The following is a 22,977-nucleotide window of genomic DNA, read 5'->3' on the forward strand; positions in this document are numbered from 1 at the left end:
TGGTGCCAGCTTTCTTCTTCTTTTCTTCCATGTCTGCCCTCTTACTAGCCTGCCCTAGTTCTGCTGCTGCATTGTATTTGTCTGTGGAGTGATTTTTTAAAAGTATCAGCTACTTCTTTCCATCCTCCTTCATCATGTTCCTCTAAGCCTTTCCAAAAAGTGAAACTATTCTAGGCTCATCACCTCAGGGGAGAGTCAGGACAGTGAAAAACAGGGAGGGAATGGAGGAAATGGTCTCCTCATGACACTTTCCATTCCAGAAGCCCAGGCCCTTTCCGGAAAGCCATGCATTATTGGCATGCATGAAACATTTGGGAGATGACCTAAATTAGAGCAATGCATCCTCATGCTATACCCTCTTCCCCAGCTGAGGAGAGGAGGCAGTGTCTAAAGGACAAGGAGGGAGAGCATAGATTTTCCTAATCTTTGAGGAAGAAGACCTGCATCCTGTTTGGCTGGACTAATTGTAGGGAGGATTGTGGGATCTGAGGAGAGAAGAAATAGGTGTCTCCCTTGCTGAGAAGGGTCACACGGAGGCAGCCAGAACCCAGTGGGAAGCAATGATTTTATAGTGTGGCTGAACAGCAAGGGCTCCAGACAGCCATTCCAGAGGTGTCCCCAAGGCCCTGATACAGTAGAAAGAGCCACTGAACCAAGGGGGCCCATGCATAAAACCAAGAACCAAGGACAGTAGACCTCTCTGTGGGTGTCAGTGCAGACAGATGGCAGATACTGAGTTCTAGAAGGATGCCTCTTCCCCTGACTCTGGTGTCTTGGTAAGATCTCCCCTCCAAACTTAGAGGTAACCCTAGGAAAGGGGAAGGGTTGAGCATCCTGGTGGTCTGGAGGCGTCAACTAGAACTTGTTAGTGCAATCAGGTTCTGTTTCACACACACATTAGCTTTTGGACTGTCAAGATGGAAGACTTGACCTAATACAAGTTCTGGCCTGAAGCATGAGCACTCGTGGAAATGGGGAATGGTGCCCCTCTGGTGTTTTTCTACAACGTGCTACAAAGAGCACCTTGAAAGAGACATAAGAAACACAAGCTGAACTGATGACCACTATATAATTTGCTCATTCCTTTTGTCATGTCTATTCACTCTCACCCCCAAATGTGATCTCCCCAAGGACAGGGATTACATCTGTCATGTTCACTGCTCTATCCCCAGCCCCTGGAAAAGTGCCTGGCACAAAGTAGGTGCTCAGCAAATGTCAGCACTGTGAATGGGTCAGAGTCTCAGTTACAGACTGGAATTCATTTTGGCTTGTCTGGGAACACCACCCAGCCGGGCTCAGGTGTTACAGTCCTAGGAGTGATAGCTCTTCTTTAGCCAGAAGAAATACCCCTGCCCCATGCTATTCTGCCCCTGTTCAAAGACAGAACTCCAGAAGCTTCCAAAACTGTATCAGACTGTCCCCTTACAGTGCCTGCCAGATGACTGTGTGTCTCTCAGGCTCCCGCCTCCCCTCCACCTCCAGGTCTCCTGGAAGGGCCTCTGATAACAGAGGCAGGCCACAGGTTTGTACCCTGACTTTGGGATGGTCCAGGAAATGTGGCTTACGCCTTTTTTTTTTTTGGATGGAGTTTCGCTCTTGTTGCCCAGGCTGGAGTGCAATGTTGCGATCTGGGCTCTCTGCAACCTCCGCCTCCCAGGTTCAAGTGATTCTTCCACCTCAGCCTCCCAAGTAGCTGGGATTACAGGCATGTGCCACCATGCCCCGCTAATTTTGTGTTTTTAGTAGAGACAAGGTTTCTCCATGTTGGTCAGGCTGGTCTCGAACTCCCGACCTCAGGTGATCCACCTGCCTTGGCCTCCCAAAGTGCTAGGATTACAGCTGTGAGCCACCATGCCTAGCCGAGCTTAAGCATTTCTTTGATCTGTTTCAGCTTCTTTAGTTGGAGGGTTGGAGGATGTGTTGCCTTTTGCCCCCTCATCCTGAGGTTTGTGACCTGTGAGGAGCTAAACGACCACCACTGGAGAGAGCCAAAGGTGAGTGGCATCCTAAAGAGAGCTGAGGTGGCCACATGGGGGACAATCCAAAGAACACAGAGGAGGGCTCAGGAGGAAAGGAGGAGTGGAGAACAGGGCTAAGAACAGCACGTAGAAAACGCTACATGGTGTTGACGTGGTGGAGGGCAGAGACCAAAGGACTTGGAGCCTGAACTTGAGTGCTGACTTCCAAGAACAGGCTGGTAGGCCTGATGTGTTAAATCTCACCCACTGCTGTGTGTATGTGTGTGTGTGTGTGTGTGTGTGTGTGTGCGCGCGCGCGCATGTGTGTGTGCATGTGCGCGTATCAGTGTCTGCAGCTTCAGGGTCAGCACCTGTGGGAGGGATGGGGCTTCCAGCAGTCACAGCTCCTTCATTTTTTGTCCTTGCTAACTGTCCTGGTCCGAAGGGCTCTGAGCATTGTTGCCAGTGCCCATCACATGATGCTCACCCTACAGAGCTTCATATGGTGGCCATGTGAACTCATCTTTCCATTTCCCTATCCAACCCAAGAGCTCCTGCAGGCCAAGAACTCTGTCCTGTTTACCTTCTTGGTCCACTCACCTGCCTAGCTTCAGCCCTCCAGAGAACAGAAGATCAGGGAATGTTCACGGATTTGGGGTTATTGAGAAGAAAAGCAGGTAAGTGAAGAGGAAGGTGGACCTAGGGATGAGACCCCTGGGGTCCTGGCCTGGCTCTGCTCCCTAAGACCTCTTGGCCTATGGAAGTCACTCAGATTCTTGGAGTATGATAGGCAAATGATAATGGGTCTGTCTCTCATCCATGTTATTAGGAGGATGAAATAGGAGAGCTAATGGGTGTGGAAGTGTTTCGATAAACTGTATGGTAACACAAAGTCATTTTTCCTGATAAGCCATGTGTTATTGATAGAAACTTCTTTTCTAAAGATCTTGAAAAATGGGACGTAAAGCCTTCTTTTATTGATAATCTTGATTTCATCCTGTCTTGAGGCAAGAGATAGACTATATTTCTTTTGGAGGCTCTTCCACTCTAAGAGTTCATCTCAGGGAAGCATGCGAATGGAATTATTATCTGTCTCCTCAGACACACTCTCGCATGCCCATGATGATAAGTAATGTTCAGGCTTTCCATCCTTGGGGTATTCGAGTTTGCACACAACTTAATCTAGTAGATATCGGGTTTTTAAAAGGTCATGAAACCTTCTGGAGGCCAACATTCTCTCCATATTTCAAGATTATTTCATTTCTGCCCACAATTAAATCCTCAAATCCTGAATATATGAATACTCAAATTCTGCTTTAGACTAAGGTCCAGGTAGTTTCTTAACATAGGCAGAAGTAATTGTTATTGTTTGTTGCACTATTAAACAATGACCAGTGATCTTGTATACTGTATGAATTAAGATATATAGGCTGTTTGCTCTAACAATGAATTAGAATGAGGATTCTCTAAACCAGAGAGAAGTGAATTTTCTTTCACACAACTGCCCAGGTGGGAGCATTCCAGGGCTGCTCAGGTGGCTCCAGGATGTCACTGACTGCTCCTTAAGGTTCCTTTTCTCTTCTTGTTCCAACTCCCCAAAAGTATTGTCCTCATCCATGTGCTTCAAGATGGTTCACCCTACCTCCAATGGGAGAAGGGAGGGGAGGGGGAAGACAAGCCCTTCCCTTTAAGTCCACACGGGGAAATCACACATGTCACTTTTGCTCATACCATTGGCCCTAACCTAGTCACATGGCAAACCAAGGGCTTTGGGGCTGGCAAATGTAGTCTTCTTGGGTGACCAGCAGTTCTTTTATTCAGAAGAAGGGGAGGACAACATTAAGATATGGGGTGTTCTCTTTGCCAAGCACACTTTCTGTAGATTCATTGGTTTCTATAGATTCATGCAAACATCTATCTCACTTCTTGTAAAGCCTTGCACCTCTCCTTTTCAGCCCTTGTCTCAAGTTTAGTTTTGCCTTGGCACGTGTTATTGTGTAATAAATGACTCTTCTCCCAGCTAAGCTGTAAATGCCATGAGGGCAGTGACTGTGTCTGTCTCTGCTCATCCATCTGTCCCCAGAGCCTAGCACAGTGCCTGGCACAGAGTAGGTGCTCAATAAATAGTTGTTGAGTAAATTAATAAATATAATTAGGAAACTTCTCACTATTTCCCAAGCTCAAGCATCACCTCTTCTTTGTATCTTTCCTGTTACACATTGCTGTGCAATTACTGATGCTATTGTCTGTGTTCTCAGAGCACTCCCACTCTGTCCTGTGCTGGTAGATCACCTTTGGCCTATGGCATCGCAGGGTCTCTTGCCCTGCTGGCTGCTGAGCTTCTCCAGGGTAGAGAGTGGTCGCGTCATGTCGGCATCCCAGGGCTCAGCATATAGCTGGCACACAGGAGGTCCCAAGGTGAATTGATCCGTGTTTGAAAATGAATGGCTCCTGTGTAGAGCAAATGTAAGTTTTTGTTTTTAGTTATGTGCTTTCATCTACTGCTGTTATTATAGCTCTTCTCCTAGAGAATTCTTTTTTAATAATGCTCCAGCCTTTTCCTTCCACCTGCTAATGCAGAGAAACATGGGAGAAGTGTGGGACCAGACAACCTCACACTATGTTGCATAAGAAAAGTTGGGACCTCATGCCTGTAATCCCAGCACTTTGGGAGGCCGAGGTGGGTGGATCATGAGGTCAAGAGATCTAGACTATCCTGGTCAACATGGTGAAACCCCATCTCTACTAAAAATACAAAAAATTAGCTGGGCATGGTGGTGCATGCCTGTAATCCCAGCTACTCAGGAGGCTGAGGCAGGAGAATTGCCTGAACCCAGGAGGCAGAGGTTGCAGTGAGCCGAGATCGCACCATTGCACTCCATCCAGCCTGGGTAACAAAAGCGAAACTCCGTCTCAAGAAAAGAAAAAAAAAAAAATAAAAAATAAAAAAAAAAGTTGGGACCATGTAGTGTATGATCCACCAATGTGAGCTGTGGGACTCCAGCTTCTTTCTAAACTCTCAACTGAACTATGGATATTGTATTTTCCTGTTATCGGAGTAACTTGGCATTAATGTTAGAAGAGTAATGCCTCCCTCTCCATTTGCCCATCCCTCTAGTCATTAAATAGATATTTATTGAGCACCTATTCTGTGCCACATGTAGCTAGGTACTGTGTCTAGACATAGTAAAGCCCGTGTCTTATAGCTAGATCCAGCTGTGTGAGACAGATGTGGTCCTTTAGAGAATACAGTCTGGTGAGGTGCCAGGTAATCAGCCTCTCACTTCTTAATTCTCCCTTTCTTTTGTTTTCAAACATAGAAACAATTTCTTAATTTAAAAAAAAATTCCAAAAACCTTTTAGCTACTTTTGCTGTCTTTCCTAGCAACTTTCTCTCATCATTCCTTTTCACTGGCAAAAGTGTAAAATGTGTGGCTTGTGCTGGTGCTGTTGATTTCCTTGCTACTCATCACCTCCCTGCTTCTGCACTTACCACTCTGCTGAAATTGCTCTCTTGGTGAGCACAAAAGACCCAAGAAACCAATGCCCCTTTCTCAGGCTCATTAGCAATGGATTCTCCCTTTCTTCTTGGAATCATTATATTCTTTATCTGACAGTGATTTCATGTTATAGCTTTAGACTGGGCAATTTAAGAGATTTATTTTCCACTCTAAAGAGTTGAGCCTCAAAATAAATCTGGACATGAAACACAATATTTTTAAACTTTTTTTTTTTACTGTAAAATACATAATGCAACTGGTAAAAATTCATGACATTCAAAAGCATATACAATAAAAAATGTACCCCAAGTTCCCCAAATCCTAGTTTCTCATCTTTAAAGGGACTATTATCAGTTTATTCAATGTCCTTCCAGAATTATTCTATGAACTTAATACTTAGAGGTCACCGAGATACTTTGTATGGAACTGAGGATGGAAGCAGGAAGACAACAAAAATTTATTTTGGAGGTCTAAGCGTTGGAATAGAGGTAAAGATAAGCAAAGAGATTCTACCTAGATGATAGGGAGGGTGAAGCATCAAAGACAACTATAGGTTTAGCAGCCTTTAACCTGAGAGACTGGCAGAATAAAGGATTAGTGACAGAAATGGGATTAGTGAATGGAGGACAGGCAGTGCTCCTTTTTAGAAATTGTGAGATTGAAGTGATTTAAGATGATTGGGCAGTGGAAAGAGCCCAGGATAGGGGTCAGAAGACATAACTGAAGTCTAAACCCTACAGCTAACTATAAGACTTTAAGCAGAAGAAACTTTGGGCCTGAGTTCTTTCAACAAGGTTTTATTGAATACCTGCTTGTATCAGGCACTGTTCTAAGCACCAATCATACGGCAAAAAATGAAAGCCCCTGTGCTACAAAGCTTACATTCTAGTGGGAGAGGCAGATCACAAATATGATGGGAATATATTTCCATGCAGTGATAAGTGCCATGAGGAAAAATAAATCAGGATAAGGGGCTAGAAAAGGTGGGTTGGGGTGATACCATACATAAGGCAATCAGAGAAGGACTCTCTGAGGATGTGACTTGAAGGACAGAAGTGAGTTTCAGGGGAATTCAGCGGCAGAGAAGGACTCTCTGAGGAGGTGACTTGAAGGACAGAAGTGAGTTTCAGGGGAATTCAGCGGACTGTCTCCAGGGTCACTTCCACTCTACGGTCTGTGATACTAAGTGAAGATATCCTATGGTAACTTAGAAATTAGGATCTGGGGCATAGGTATAAGGTTAGGGAGAGAGATGCGGATCTGATGAGCTGCCTCAGCCTGGAGCCCTGAATGACTGCATGGATGAGATTAATGAGATAATAGAAGCCATGAGATCAGAGATGAAACTATGTTAGAAAAGCAAGACCAAAGACAGTGAGCCGAGGCACACTGAAAGCTGGGGGAAAAGTAGGGGAGGAGAAGATAATGAAGGAGATAAAAAGATGAAATATTCTACAGCCGAAGAACAACAAAAGGAGACAAGATGGTTGCAGATACCCAGAGAGGAGGAAGTGGTGGTGGAGGGTCAGATTATGTAAAGAGGTAAAGACCTGGGACAAGGCTTCATGATTTGGCTAAAAAGTCACTGACAATGTTCCTGGGCTGTGCCACTGGCAAGGCAGAGAGCAGAGGGTAAATTACATGGAGTAAAGGAGAAAGCAGGCAGTGTAGAGTGAGGCCAGGGAATCTCCCGGCCTCAGCATGCTGTGGCTTACCACACTACAAGCTTATCTTTCGCTCAGGCAACAGCCTCAGGCAGGTGTCAGCTATCAAGGCAGCTTCCTCCATGGCCGCTGGAGGACCCTGGCTGATGGTGGCTCTGCCATGACCTCCTGCTCACTCAGAAGGGAAAGGGGTGTGGAAAAGACCATGTGGGAGGTTTGCAGGGATCAGGCCTACGAGAGGCATATCTCATCCTGCTCACATTCCACTGGGAAGAACTAGGCCACATGATCACATCCAGCTGCAAGGAAGGTTGGGAAACTAGTCTGGCTCTGGGTGCAAGAAGAAGGGCAGAAAGGATTTTGGTGGACAGTTAGCTGTCTGTGTCACAGACCGGTTAGGAAGTGGGGACACTGGGTGCAGACCAGCACTTGTGACAGTGGGACACCAGTCCCTCAGGATATTCTGGAAAATAAGACTCACCGTCTGCAAAAATTTGACCTGCAGACCCTGACTCAACCACAGATGAGTGAATGCACTCTCACACCATTACAATGTTCCAAGTGGGCTAGGGATGGCCTTTGGCTGTTTTCAGAGGGCGAAATGCAACCAATCAAACAAGACTCCCTGTCTATCCACACTTTTATTCATAACAGAGGTTCTAAGTTAACACACTTGTGGATAATTAACATGGTTAAGAGATGGTTTTACAACTGGTAAAAGCTTTTGGTTTGAGGGCTCAGAGTAAATGCTATCAACAGGTAGTTACCCTTTGATCTTCCCTGGAGAGACCACTCAGCTCAAAATTTGCATGAGTAAACAGAGTGGAGACAAATGGGTGTGGGGTAATGCCTTTGATCAGTCTCTATCTCTTTCCTATGCTAATATTAGGAGACAGCCGCCTTCAACCTGCCTCAATAAAACCTTTCGGCCTTCCTTCCAAAAGGTTTGAGATTACAATCTATATCTTTCCTAATTGTTCATATCTTTGATATTTTGCCAGCCACCCCGAGTGAATAACAACAGGAAAACAGAGTTCTAAGAACGGTTTGGGAAATGCCCAGTTCTGTGTTCCTTTTTGTAGAATTACAATGCAGTGTTAAAGGTGCTAGTGATGCTGTGGTTAAGAGACAAAGCATTTCCTAAAGGTCCTTGACTTAGGGACCTCTGGATTTCTGATGTGACAGTGGGTCTGGGTATGAAACAGACTAAGACTGTGTGGGATAAACCTGGGAAACACCGCTGAGGCTTGAGAGGTCCTCATGCTAGAGAAGGACACGTTAAGATAAAAGTGCAAAGTCTGTATAAGTGTGAACACCAAGACCCCTTGGTGAGGAGGAGATTGTGGGGCTAAGGCAGGGTGAGTAGAAGGAATGGCAGCCGAAGCGGAGGCAGGAATGTCAGCTATCTCCACCAGGGTGTATAGAAATAGACTTTTACTGTTAAAGTCAGACTGGAAGACATAAGGGGGCTTGGGATGGCCCCTTTGGGTGATTGGGAGGGGAGATGGCATGAGAGGTCTGAGAAGGTGTCTAGAGTGAAGCTGTGAAGAATCAGAAGACTGGATGTTTAAACTTTTCTGAAGAATGGCGATGGATAGAAATCAGAATATATTTTATGAAAATGTACAAAATTGAATTTGCAAATTAGTAAATCCCTGTCTCCCAAGCCTGCTCAAGACAGTTATAGAAGCAGTGACAGTTGGATCCAGCTGACCAGTTGTCACCTCTGGAACTCCTAGTAAGCCTCCTGCAGGCAGTGGTGCCTGTGATTTGTGGGTTATTTGGGCTCATGGTTTGCATAATGCCTTTTGGTCATTCTCTCCTCTAATCCCCACACCACCCAGAGGGATGTGAGTCTCAGGACAGAAAATGGCGACCTCCAGGATGGCATGGCTCTTGGTGAGGGAGCTGGCCATGGGCCCCATTCTCAAGCTCCCTGCTGCGTCATCTACTTGGTATTTTCCCTTTGCATCTTCATACGGTACCCAAATGGGATCAGTGGGTCCTCTCTTGTCTTCTCTGGATAGAGTTTAACAGAGCAGGGCTTTGTGCCATTCTACTAGAGGTACCCCCCTCTTAAGGGTTGTGTGCCCCGCAAATTCATGTGTTGGAGTTCTAACCCATAGTACCTCAGAATGCAACCTCATTTGAAAGAGGTTGTGTATGCAGGTGATCAAGTTAAAATGAGGTCATGAGGGTGGGCTGGAATTCAGTCTGGCTGATGTCCTTGTAAGGAGGGGGATTTGGAGACCGGCACGCATATGGGGGATACCACATGAACATGAAGGTGGCCACCTAGAAGCCAAGGAGAGGGGCCTGGAACAGATGCTCCCTCACAGTCCAGAAGGAACCAACCCTGCCAACATCTTGATCTTGGGCTTGCAGCCTCCAGAGCTGTGAGATAAGTTTCTATTGTTTAAGCCCCAAGTCTTCTAAAGCAGCCTCAGGAAACTAATGTACCACCCCAAGCAGATTCAGCCCATTTTCTCTGAGTGACGTTGAAGTTGCTGTAAAAATGCCCTCAAGTGTTGCATTAGCTTATCCAGGAGGATGTACAAACTACTTAGCTAAAAACTTGGCTAAAATCAAGTTAGGCATGGCACACAACTATAGTCCTAGCTTATTCAGGAGGCTAAAGTGGGAAGATCACTTGAGCCTAGTTCAAGGCCAGCCCAGGCAACAGAGTGAGACCCATTAAACAACAACAACAACAGCAACACTTTGCCAAAATTAAGGTTCACTTTAATGATGATCATTTGTAAAAAATTATCTTAGAAAAGAAAATAAGGGTAGTTTGACCTAATTTACATATATTTATTATTTACTTTTGTAGAAGAGTTCATATTGATCCATAGAGACCCTCACAATCTTTTTTAAGTGCTCACAAACCATTCATTAGAGAATACATACCAGAATTTGTCCATGCAGCAAGTTCCAGCTTACCAACTTACAGGGATCATAATCCACTTTCAGGAGCCTATGTTGTCAGATCTGAGATCTTTTAGAGTGACTGAATACTGTCATCCCACTGGCTCTCCTGCTTTTGGAATGTATTTCTCTCTCCTTTTATTTTGAAAAATTTTCAAACATACAAAAAAGTTGCAAGAATATTTCAGGGCATGCTCTTGTAACTTTCACCTAGGTTGACCAGTTGTTACCATGTTTATTCATTTACTTTCTCTCTCTCTTTCTGTGTACACACACACATGCCTACACGCACACACATTTATTTATATTTATATAATTTTTAAATTGTATATATAATTTTATTTTTTCTAAATATTTGGGAGTCAACTCCAGATATTGTAACTCTTTACCCCTAAAGAGTCAAGTGGCCTGGTCATATGGCTCACGCCTGTAATCCCAGCACTTTGGGAGGACATGATGGGAGGATTGCTTGAGCCCAGGAGTTCAAGACTAGCTTGAGCAACATGGCGAGACCCCATCTCTACAAAAATACAGAAAATTAGCGAGGCATGGTGGCATGTGCCTGTAGTCCCAGCTACTCTGGAGGCTGAGGTGGGAGGATCACTTGCAGTGAGCTGTGATTTTGCCGCTGCACTCCAGCCTGGGCAACAGAGCAGACCCTGCTGCCCTCCACCCCTGCAAAAAAAAAAGAAAAAAAAAAAAAGAAGATTTAACCATGTAATTCTAGAAACAGGTATATTCTTTTACACGTCTATGGTGTTAATTACCAAAATAGAGACATTTAACATCAGTAACAAAAGTATTATTATATTTACAACCCATATTAAAATTTGCCTAAGTGCTAACGCTGTCCTTTATAGTTTTCTCCAATCCAAGAGCACACATTCCTTTACTTGTCATTTCTTTTTAGCCTCCTTTCATCTGGAACAGTTCTTCAGCTATCCTCTGCCTTTCATGACCTTGACACTTTTGAAAAGTTTAGACCAGTTATTTTATAGAGCTGTTTGATTTGGGTTTGTCTAATATCTTTTCCTGCTTAGATTCAGGTTACGCACTTTTGCCACATGTTTAATCTTAAAACCAGGGTCTTTTCTGAGGAAGATTTGAAGAAAAATAGTAGCTGCATGAAGTGGTTCTGCCTCCTCTTATTAATCCACTTACACTACTCTTCCCTCACAGCAGAACTTTCACTTCTTTGTTCTTGTGGCCCACGTGGTTTTAAAGGTCCTTTTTGATGCTATTAGCAGTTTTCATTGTAGTCAATCCAAACAATGTCTCAATCTTTGTGACATAATGCTGGTGGTAGCAGAGGCTTTGGAGAAAGATCTCCCTGTGTTTGAATCTTGATTCTATTTTTTACCTATTCTATTATTATTTGCCTCTTGTTAGACAGATTATTCTAATATCCTTGAACTTCAGTTTCCATACATGTAAAAATATTGAAATGAAGCATTCAGCTTGCAAGCCCATTGAAAAGATTAAATAACACAGAGTGACAAACACATAGCACATAGTATGTGTAAGAGAACGTTTCTCACTTTCCCTTCCTTCCTCCTATTGGCCCCGAGCCATGCCCTTGTATCTCTACCCCTGGCATTGTGGCTGCAATGGTGCCCACCCACATGCTCCCTTCTGCCCCGAGATGCATTCCCCCAGCTGAGTGCTGGCTGCTGAGGGCTTCTAGCTCAGTCCCCTCCTGGAATTGCCCTGGGATGAAGGGAGCTTCCTTGCCTGAGGTTTCTTCCCCTTCTAGAGGCCATCTGTAACTGGTCACAGAGGTCCTGAATTTACAAAAGGTCATCTTGGATGCAGAGCTCCCAGGGGGTCAGCCGAGGCCTGGACTGCAACTGCATGGCAGCCCAGCTGCTCTCTGGCCAGTCATGCTTCCAGCCCCGTTATAGATGTTGATCCACGTGCACTCCCTAGTAGGCCACCTACACACACATTTAAGACTCAGAGACTGTTTTCCTGGGGAGGTGACCTGCAACACCTGGTGACAGTCTCTGGCCCTAGATTTAATCTATGTTATTCATTTTGGGGGAGAAAAAAGCCATACTGAAAAATATGCCCATTATATACAATTCAACCAATACCAAAAAATTCAAGGAAGAAAGTAAAACTCACCCAAAGTCCCAATATTTTTAAAGCACCCTCAAATCCATTAAGGTGCATGGATGTGTTGAGTGTGGGGGTGTACTTTTACAGATGAGGTTATATACTACATGCTGTGCTGGAATTGTGGCAGAGAGTGCTGGTCCTTAAATACCCACCCTCCCCTACTTTCATAGTAATGGAATTTATACACCTGACTGCCTAGAATAAAGACAACGTTCCCTAGTTCTCCTTAGAGCTAGATATGGCCATGTGACTAGTTCAGGCCAATGGCATGTAGGAGGAAGTTGTGTGGGCAACTTCTGGATCATTTTCAAGGACAAAGGGACATCTTCTTCCCTTACCCTTTTCACTGGTGAGAGTACTAAAAAGGCTTTTAGGGAAAAATAGTAAACTCTGTTATTTCTGATTTATCTGTTTTAAAAGATCTATATCGACTTCATGTTTTGGCATCTGAGGTTTACATGTCTCGTACCCTCTGTGTGTGTAGGCACCAAGAGTTGCATTGTGCTCGCATAGTTTGAGAGCCTATGAGACACCCAGGTGGAGATATTGGGGATGCCATTGGATAAGTGGGTCTGGCCCCACGTAACAAAAGTTTGCTTTCCTTCTCATACCTCTAAACTCGGAAAGTACAATTCCCCACTCCTGTTCAAAAAAAATTTTTTAATAAACAATTCTCTTTTCTTTGGTTTTAATTTTTTAAGTGTTTTTGTTTTTTATGAAAACATTATACTCAATGATAAAGAAATATGAAGCACTGTAAACAAGAAAATAAAGATCACCCAGAGATAACCATTGTTAATGTTTTGGTTCTTTTTCTCCAGGAGGACTTTGTTATATTGACTGTAAATATTGTATTTTTCCTTGTGTAAGATTTGTGTTTTAGGCCGGGTGCAATGGCTCATGCCTTTAATCCCAACACTTTCAGAGGCCAAAGCAGGCAGATCACCTGAGGTCAGGAGTTCAAGACCACCCTGGCCAACATGGTGAAACCCTGTCTCTACTAAAAATACAAAAATTAGCTGGTGAGGTAGCACACACTGTAATCCCAGCTACTTGGAAGGCTGAGGCAGGAGACTCACTTGAGTCTGGGAGGCGGAGGTTGCAGTGAGCTAAGATTGTGCCACTGCACTCCAGCCTGGGCAACAGAGCAGACTCCATCTCAAAAAATAAAAAAGAGAAAAAGAGATTTGTGTTTTAAGTTTGTTTATGGTGCTTTTAAACATAGAATTTAAATGTTGTTATTTAATCAGATTTATTCATCTTTTCTTTTTAGGGCTACTGGGTTTCATTCTTAGATACTTAGAAGCCCCCTCCCTGGACAGATGCAACTAAAGATTATAAAATTGTTCTGTTGTGTTTTCTAGTACTCTTTTGCATGTATTTTTTACATTGTTGGAGACGGGTTTATAACGTCAGGAAGAATCCACACTGAGACAGTGGATTACTTAGCAAGGGTAGTTTGCTTTCTGCAGAAAAGGTGCGACTCACCAGGAGTCTTGCCATGAGAGCTCACCTGAACAAAGGAGACAGACATTTATAACTTTCATAACCTGACCCAATCGCCCTATCCAGTTTCCATTGGCCGGAACGGGACCTCACATTCTGTGCTTGACCCAATTGGCTAAAAACTTGAAAATTTCCTGAATACATAAGTGGGAAAGAAGACAAGGAAGAAGAGGTAGCTAGTCAGGAGATCAGGAGGGTTTCCAAATAAGGAATGACATGAACCAGGGTTTGGAGTTTGCCTAGTTCTGTTCAGACATGCTGGAGCAAGTCAAGGTAGCTGATTAAGAGAATATATATACATGGATATATTTATGTAAATAGCAGATAATGGGCATAGAGCAAGAGATTATAACTCCTTATAATGTAGTCTAAGACATAAACTTTGAAGAACAACTTTCCCATCTCTCACATACATTTAAAATTTTAATCCATCTTGAATCAATTATAATGAAAGAAGAGTATTCCTCTTCTTCCTAAATAGTACAGTAAATCCATCATTTATTAAATGATTTATCTTTTTCCTATTAACTTAAAATGCCACCTTTATCATAAGCTAAACTCTCATATGCAATTGGATCATTTTCTGGACCCCCTGTTCACTCTTCACTTCAGATTTCTTCCTGCACTTCTATCAGTAATACTCCCTTCTAAAGGTTGAATCTTTATTTATGTTACTACTATTATGTATTTTTAGACAGAGTCCCACTGTCACTCAGGCTAGAGTGCAGTGGTGTGACCATGGCTCACTGCAGCCTTGACCTCCTGGGCTGAGGAGATCCTCCTACCTCAGCCTCCTGAGTAGCTGAGACTGCAGGTGTGTGCTACCACACCCAGCTAATGTTTGTATTATTGGTAGAGATGGGATTTCACCATGTTGCGCAGGCTGGACTTGAACTCCTGGGCTCAAATGATCCTCCTACATGGCCTCTCCAAAGTGTTAAGATTACAGGTGTGAGCCACTGAGCCTGGCCTGGTCCTTTACAATCTGTACTCTTCTGTTAGTCAAGAAATGTTATCTCATTTTGATTTTCACTTTTTATTATTGGTACAGTTATAAATCTTTTCATATGATTATTGTCCATTTGTATTCTTTCAATGTTTCATAACATTTGTCATTCTATTTTGCCCATTTTTCTTTTATAGGTTTGCTTTTTTTTATTATTGGTTTATTTTGGGTTTCAGATATAAATGATATTTCAAACATTAGCTTTTTTTTCTGTAGTGTGTTATAAATACTTTCCTTCTTTTGTCTGCTGACTCTGTGGAGTTTTAAATATATTTGTCATGGATGTTTTCTGGGTTTTGCAACATGGTTAGAAATGTTTCTCCTCAAACCAAGTTGCTATGGTTTGAGTTGGCTGCCACTGAAAACGCACGTTGAAATTTGATCCCAGTGCGGCAGTGTTGGGAGGCAGGGCCTAGTGGGAGGCATTTGGGTGATGAGGGTGGATCCTTCATGGACAGTTTGGTGCTAGACTCCCGGCAATGAGGAAGTTTTCCTGGGAATGGATTAGTTCCCACAAGAGAACTAATCAATTCTAAAGGATTAGAATGTCCACTGTTGTCCACCTCCTGTAGAGCTTCCCAAAGTCACACATTCCTATAATCGGGTATGCTTTACGTTACATGAATATGCCTTATAGTGTGTGTATTTCTTGTATGTGAATTCTGCTTCATAGGTTGAATATACGACTCTTGTATACAAGCTGATGGACTCATCTGCTTCATTGCAGGAGACCCCTTGACTGGTTGTATCTCACTGAGAGGTAGCACAGCAGATACGGGTCATGGTCATACACCATGCAGAAAAGTTAAGAGAGGCCCTTTTGACCGTCACTGAGTTTCCTGTACTTTCACACTTTAAGAACCCAGCCCATATAGGTCTGAGGTCCTGTATAATGCCAATCCAGTGCCTGAGGAGGGCCGAGAGGGCTGGAGGCATTTTTCTTTTTCTTTTGTTTTGAAATAACTCTAAATTAAGCAAGATGCAATTGAGAAAACCAGGGATCTTTTTGACATTATTTCATCATGGCTTCTGTATTTCTGGCACTGTGTAATTTGCATGATTGGCTCAGCAGTCCCCCTCTAAGAGCTCACTGAGGTACTATGGTTTCTGAGGATAGATGTGCTGTTGTATTTTGCAGCTATGTCACTTTGTTTCATTACAAGTGAGTCCATATGTGGCCATGGCACTGATCGGGCCACGGAATTCCAGGGACAGCTTAATACCAATAAGAGTTAAAGGGAGTGGTGTTGCGCAGGCCCAGTCACCAAGTTCTATTCAAAGACCCAGTTTTGCAGGGTGAGTAGTGAGATAACCGTGGATTCTTTTGTAGACCTGTGAGACTTTGTTGTTTTCATTGCAATTACTTCTGACTTGTGGTTAGTGGCTTTCCAGCCCCCTCCTGCCCCCTGCCTTGATTCTTTCAGTCCCTTTCAGTGCGCTGTTAACTGGGGTAGTCCATTTAGGGCCAGGAAGGTGGGATTCAAATATAGCTGTGCAACTGACAGAATGATTCATTACCTTGTAGGTCATTGGAAAAGACCAGAGTTTCTCAAACTGTGTTCCATGGACTGATATGAATCATACAAATGTCCTAAGCACAAAAAGTTCTCAGGGTTCTGGGGCCAAATTGGCCTAGGAAATGCTGCATGCTAATTCCTCCTCTCAGAGCTGTACAATGTACATTAGCATATTAAAAGTTCTGAGAAGTACAGCAGTAAAGAATCCAATTTTAATTCTGCTGAATGATTAAGCGAGTTTATTGGTACAAGAAACAAGTTTCTTTTAGGCCAACAGGTTTCCCTTAACACCAGTTTTGGAAGGGTTAGAAGAGATTTAATGGAATTTTACCTCTCAGGTCATAGGGTCCCAGCATACCATTTAAATGTGTGCCAATGTTGAATTGTTAGAGCTAGATTTTAAATGAAATGCAACCAAAACCAAATTCTGCATAAATGTAATTTTGCTTTTTTGTTCATAATGTCATTGGTGTATTTCAGTACATTAGATACTCTAAGTGGTGGACCTTTTAACTCCCATGGGCTCCTTGTCACTCGCAGCAAATGACCTTCTAATGCATTCACTGATTATTCAAGTTATAGGTATTAAAGGACTCCTTAGTCTACAGCTCTGTGCTAAGTGGAAAGAAGCTGGAGACATTTTTGATTCTAGGAGTGGTAGGGGAAAAGAGAACCTGGAGAGTTACAAGAAACCCTGTCATTCATGTGGCTCCGGGCCACACTGTTGGCAGAACTCTTTGATCAGTGTTGGGTGGCTGTGGGAGGAGAATTTCCAGTCTGAGCCTGAGAGGGACAGTGGCTCAAGCCAGAAAGTAGGTCATCTTTTCATTTGGGGCCCTTGAGGGTTTTGCCAGGGACACCGACCCTCATCCACTAAATTCTGACAAGTATCAGTTCATGGTGGCGACAGTATAGCTAGCTGTGTAACACACCACCTCAGCACTCAGTTGCTTTAAACAGTTCTCATTGGATGTTGCAGGTTGGAAGAATTAATCTTCCAACAAAAAAGCAGAACAGTGGGGTGGCTCCGCTTTTCACTGCAGATCTGTGGGTCAGCTGGGGTATCTGCTCTACGTGTCCCTGATCCTCCTTGGACCTAGCCAGGAATGCTCTCTTGGGAATTCCATGGGCAGAGGCAAAGAAGGTAAGCTCACCCATGCAAATACTTTCAAGCTTCTGCTTGCATCTCCTCTGCTGACATCTCATTGGCCAAAGCACAGCAAGGATGGGGAAGTATATCTCACCCCTGTGGGTGAAAGTTACATGGCAAAGCCTGTGGATGGGAGCCAGTAATCCAGTCTGCCAAACTGTGTGATATGGCCCTTCCAGGAACCATGGACCCACGATGCTGCTGTCCTTTCAGAGTTGTAAATTCCACCCAGGGTATCAGAGAACTCAGCATTGGCTCTTGGATATGAGAAAGTTCTTTCTGGATCCATTAAGAACTGAGGGCTGGCTGCTGATTTTGAATAAAAAATAGCAGCCCAGATGTGACTGTTCATTTGTGTGGGCTAAGGAATGCCCAGATGGTTAGTAAAACACGACTTCTGAGTGGGCATGCGAGAGTGTTTCTGGAAGAGGTTAGCATATGAAAATGGTAGACTGAGCAAAGAATGTCTACCCTCCCCAAATTGGACATCACCTAATCCATCGAAGGATGATAGGACAAAAAGGCAGTGGAAGGGGGAATTCACTCCTTTCTTGAGCTGGGACATCCATCTTCTCCTGCCTTGGACATCAGAGCACCTGGTTCTCAGGCCTGGGGACTTAACTGGGATTTCTACCATCTGTCTTCCTGATTCTTAAGACTTCAGGCTGGAACTGAATTTTACCACCAGCTTTCCTGATTCTCCTGCTGCAGATAGCAGGAGATGGGAGGGCTTCTTGGCCTCCATAATCCTATGAGACAATTCCCATAATAATTCTCCTAGAGAGCTGCATCTTCCAGTCTTTCTCTGTATTAGTCTTTCCCTCTCTTTATCTGTCTATAAATCTGTATCTCCTGTTGGTTCTGTTCCCTGGAGAACCTTTTTTTTTTTAAGAGTCTTGCTCTGTCACCCAGGCTGGAGTGCAGTGGCATCTCGACTCACTGCAACCTCTGCGTCCCTGGAGAACCTTGACTAATAAACCAGGGATGGAAGTAAGGCCAGGTGAGCAGGCTGATCCCCCAGCCTGTGCCTTCCAGCCACATCCTCCTTCTTTCTAGACTCAGGCTGTCACAAGCCAATGGGTTCTTTTTGCCTGTTGCCCACCCCTGAAAAAAAAATGAGAACAGCATGTGTTGCAACAAAGAAAGAGTTTAATAATTGCAGGGCCAGCCAAGCAAGGAGAATAAGAGAAACTTCTTAAACCTGTCTCCCAGAAAATTTGGAGGCTAGGGTTTTTTAAGGATACTTTGGCAGATGGGACTGGGGAAGTGGAACAATTGTATGGGTGGGGACAAAATAACAGGGGTGTCTAAAGCTGTCTTTTTTTTTAGATGGAGTTTTGCTCTGTCACTAGGCTGGAGTGCAGTGGTGCAATCTCGGCTCACTGCAACCTCCGCCTCCAAGGTTCAAGCGATTCTCTTGCCTCAGCCTCCCAAGGAGCTGGGCCTACAGGTACATGCTACCACGCCCAGTTAATTTTTGTATTTTTAGCAGAGACGGGGTTTCACCATGTTGGCCAGGATGGTCTCGAACTCCTGACCTCGTGATCCACCTGACTCGGCCTCCCAAAGTGTGGGATTACAGGTAAAAATGTCATTTAGTAGCTGAGTCAGTTCCTGGGATTTGGAGGATGGGTCTTAGGACCAGGGCATCTCTTGATCTGCTGAAATACTAAATTTGAAAAATATCTCAAAGACTAGTTCTTTAGGTTTCAAAATAATGTAGGAGTAGTTGGGAAACTTTTAAATCATGTAATCTCGGTTACATGACTCTGGGACAAAAAGCAACTTGTGAAAAACACACTAAGCAATGGCAGGTCATTTTTTATGCCTATTCTTTAGCAAAGCTCAAGCCCCTGCCATAATCCTAACCGTATCTTATTAATGCAGCTTCAGTCTCCGAACAAGGAGGGAGTCAGTTTTCCTTGCTTCAGAGTTTAAATTCCTCTCATGGTTATTTTGGCCTCCATGCTAGAATAAGCAAAAAGCAATTTAACCTGTGAGGTTAGAAGCAAGATGGAGTCCATCATGTTAGATTTCTCTCATTACAATTCTGCAAAGGCACTTTCAAGCCTCTGTCTACATATTGCTGAAGGTTAAGGCTGCAGCTAGCCAGTGCAATGCTTTTATGCAAATTAGAAGATGGCATTTCCACCCAGTCCCTGTTATCAGGAGGCTGAACTCCAACCAGCCGGGAGATGACAGGGGAAACCTCAGAAAAGGATTGGATGCTGAATACATTTGACAACAGACCTAAGGCAAAAACAAAGAAAGGGAACAGATGAATGGCATAGAGTGGGGCAGACTCTTTGTGAAATGGCCTTGTTCCCACATGACTCTGGACTTGACCCAGTGACTCGTCTGGTCACTGGAACAACAGCAGATGAACGCAGGTGGAGACTTGAACAGTACTTGTGTGTTGGGGCTCGCCCATCCGTGCTGCTGCGAGCCCTCCTGCACCCATGTGAACAAGTCCAGGCTGGCCTGCTGCTTGATTGCAGACATATGGCTGTGGCCTCAGCTGACATCAAGCCGGACCCAGCAGTCAGGCCCCTCAACGCTAGCCACACTGCCACCCCCTGAACTAATGATGTGGCCAAGCTGGCCTGGACCAGAAGAGCCACTCAGCCAACCCACAGGACTGTGGGAAATAATGACTTCATTACTTTAAGCCACTAAATTTAAGGGTGTTTTATTAAACAGAGAAAGCTGAATGATACAGGATGCCAGTGTTATATGTGCCCTGGCAATGTCTAAATTAGGTGGAGAACAGAACAAGTTTGTGCACTGCCTTCTCTGTAATGCTGACAAATCCTATTGTCCAAACTTAAGATCACTGAAGAATGAAAAGATTACCATTAAGCAAAAACAGTGTTATTGCCTAAATTGAGTAGTGAAAGATGAAGAGAGCGGAAGGAAAGAGACGAAAGCGAATTCTCTTGTTCATTTTGTAGGAAACAAATGCTGGCAAAAGAAAGAGGAGATTATGGTGTTACATAAATGCATGATCTTAAATACGACCACTAGAACAAAATTCAAGTCATCCTTAGTAGGGGAAGGACTACAATGAAAAGTAAAGAAAATGTGTCTCATATATAGTAAAATATATACCCATTTTTATACTTAATTTATTTGAATTTTGAACACCTCAGTTGTAAGATCACTATTGTTTTAATCATCACTATATGAAAAGGGAATGTTGCCAGTTAAACCATGACATGTCATCCACTGTAAGACACATCATAATTTAAAAGCTGTTAAAATGTGAAAAAATGCATCAAGAATTGTTACAATGTAGGCTGGATGCAGTGGCTCACCCTGTAATCCCAGCATTTCTGGAGGCAGAGACAGGTAGATAACTTGAGGTCAGGAGTTCAAGACCAGCTTGGCCAACATGGCAAAACCCTGTCTCTACTAAAAATACAAAAATTAGCCATACATGGCGGCGCTTGCCTGTCATCTCAGCTACTCAGTAGGCTGAGGCACGAGAATTGCTTGAACCCAGGAGGTGGAGGTTGCAGTGAGCCAAGATTGTGCCACTGCATTCCAGCCTGGGCAACAGATGCTGTCTCAAGAATAAAAAATAAAAAACAAAGAATTTTCACAATGCAGCATTTTAAAAAAAGATATGAAATTTAATAGAACTAAAACCAAACACATATGTCATGCTAATAAATATAAATAGCACTCACTTATTACAAGAAAAAGATTCTAATATTATACACAGTAAAATTCAGGCCAAAAAGTATTAAATAAGGTAACAACTGTCACTTTATAATGCCAAAGTGCTGAGGGATACAAACGACCATGAAAATACAGCAGTTATAAATCTCTATGCATCAAATATTACAGCAGCTTCTTTCATTAAGAATATATTAAAGAAATGCAAGAAGAGGCTGGGCGCGGTGGCTCACTGCTATAATCCCAGTACTTTGGGAGACCAAGGTGGCTGGATCACCTGAGGTCAGGAGTTTGAGACCAGCCTGGCCAACATGGCAAAACCTCATCTCTACTAAAAATACAAAAATTAGCCAGGCGTGGTGACCCATGCCTGTAGTCCCAGCTACTCAGGAGGCTGAGGCAGGAGAATCACTTGAACCGGGGAGATGGGGGTTGCAGTAAGCCAAGATTACACCATTGCACTCCAACCTCAGTGACAAAACGAGACTGTCTCAAGAAAAAAAAAATGTAAGAAGAAATGAACAAAACCACCCTAATAATAGACCTTAATTCACCTGTTTCAGTCTAACACAGATAAAGTTGACAAAAATTGTTATATCAATTTCACTATTTTGTAGGCATTACAAATAAAGATCATACAGTTCTAAGGGAAACGTGTACACTGTATGAGAAACAATAGATCATGCACGTGTGTGACTGCATATCTGATAATATCCATGCATGCTGTGTGTTTAGAGGTACGTAAAGATGAAAGAGCCTTAGGGACATATGATAAGTTGTTTAAGTGAAAAGAATTGTGAGTCTATAAATTTTAACACATTGTTTTGAGATTTCAGCCTTTCAATGTGCAAAAATCACAAGCATTCCTATACACCAATAACAGACTTAAAGAAAGCCAAATCAAGAACAAACTGCCATTCACAATTGCTACAAAAAGAATAAAATACCTTGGAATACAACTCACAAGGAACGTAAGGGACCTCTTCAAGGAGAACTACAAACCACTGCTCAACGAAATCAGAGAGGACACAAACAGATGGAGAAACATTCCATGTTCATGGTTAGGAAGAATTAACATCATGAAAATGGCTATACTGCCCAAAGTAATTTACAGAATCAACGCAATCCCCATCAAGCTACCATTGACTTTCTTCACAGAACTGGAAAAAACCACCATGAACTTCATATAGAACCAAAAGAGAGCCCGCATAGCCAAGTCAATTCTAAGCAAAAAGAACACAGCGGGGGGCATCACACTACCGGATTTCAAACTATACTACAAGGCTACAGTAATCAAAACAGCATGGTACTGGTACCAAAACAGAGATATAGACCAATGGAACAAAACAGAGGCACCGGAGGCAACACAGCATATCTACAACTATACAATCTTTGATAAACCTGACAAAAACCAGCAATGGGGAAAGGATTCCCTGTTTAACAAATGGTGTTGGGAAAACTGGCTAGCCATGTGCAGAAAGCAGAAACTGGACCCCTTCCTGACACCTTACACTAAAATTAACTCCAGATGGATTAAAGACTTAAACATAAGACCCGGCACAATAAAAACCCTAGAAGGAAATCTAGGCAAAACTATCCAGGACATAGGAGTAGGCAAGGACTTCATGAACAAAACACCAAAAGCATTGGCAACAAAAGCCAAAATAGACAAATGGGACCTAATGAAACTCCACAGTTTCTGCCCGGCAAAAGAAACAGTCACTAGAGTGGATCGGCAACCAACAGAATGGGAAAAAATCTTTGCAGTTTACCCATCTGACAAAGGGCTGATATCCAGAATTTACAAAGAACTCAAACGGATTTACAGGAAAAAAACAAACAAGCCCATTCAAAAGTGGGCAAAGGATATGAACAGACACTTTACGAAAGAAGACATATATGAGGCCAACAATCATATGAAAAAATGCTCATCGTCACTGGTCATCAGAGAG

At 43.3% G+C, this 22,977-nt stretch overlaps 1 protein-coding gene across 5 annotated transcripts in view; it reads left to right on the top strand.

Moving 5' to 3' along the window:
• LOC144579590 (uncharacterized) overlaps positions 1-17,253 on the top strand; it is a 171,230-nt gene extending 153,977 nt beyond the window's left edge. For all 5 annotated transcript variants that reach the window (XM_078351837.1, XM_078351838.1, XM_078351839.1 and 2 more), the window contains one exon: positions 1,892-17,253. The gene's annotated coding sequence lies outside the window, so the exon portion shown is untranslated. The remainder of the gene's footprint in view (positions 1-1,891) is intronic.
• Positions 17,254-22,977: the final 5,724 nt, after the last annotated feature.

This window comes from Callithrix jacchus, chromosome 15 (genome assembly GCF_049354715.1).
Source record: "Callithrix jacchus isolate 240 chromosome 15, calJac240_pri, whole genome shotgun sequence".
NCBI classification, from domain to species: domain Eukaryota; kingdom Metazoa; phylum Chordata; class Mammalia; order Primates; family Cebidae; genus Callithrix; species Callithrix jacchus.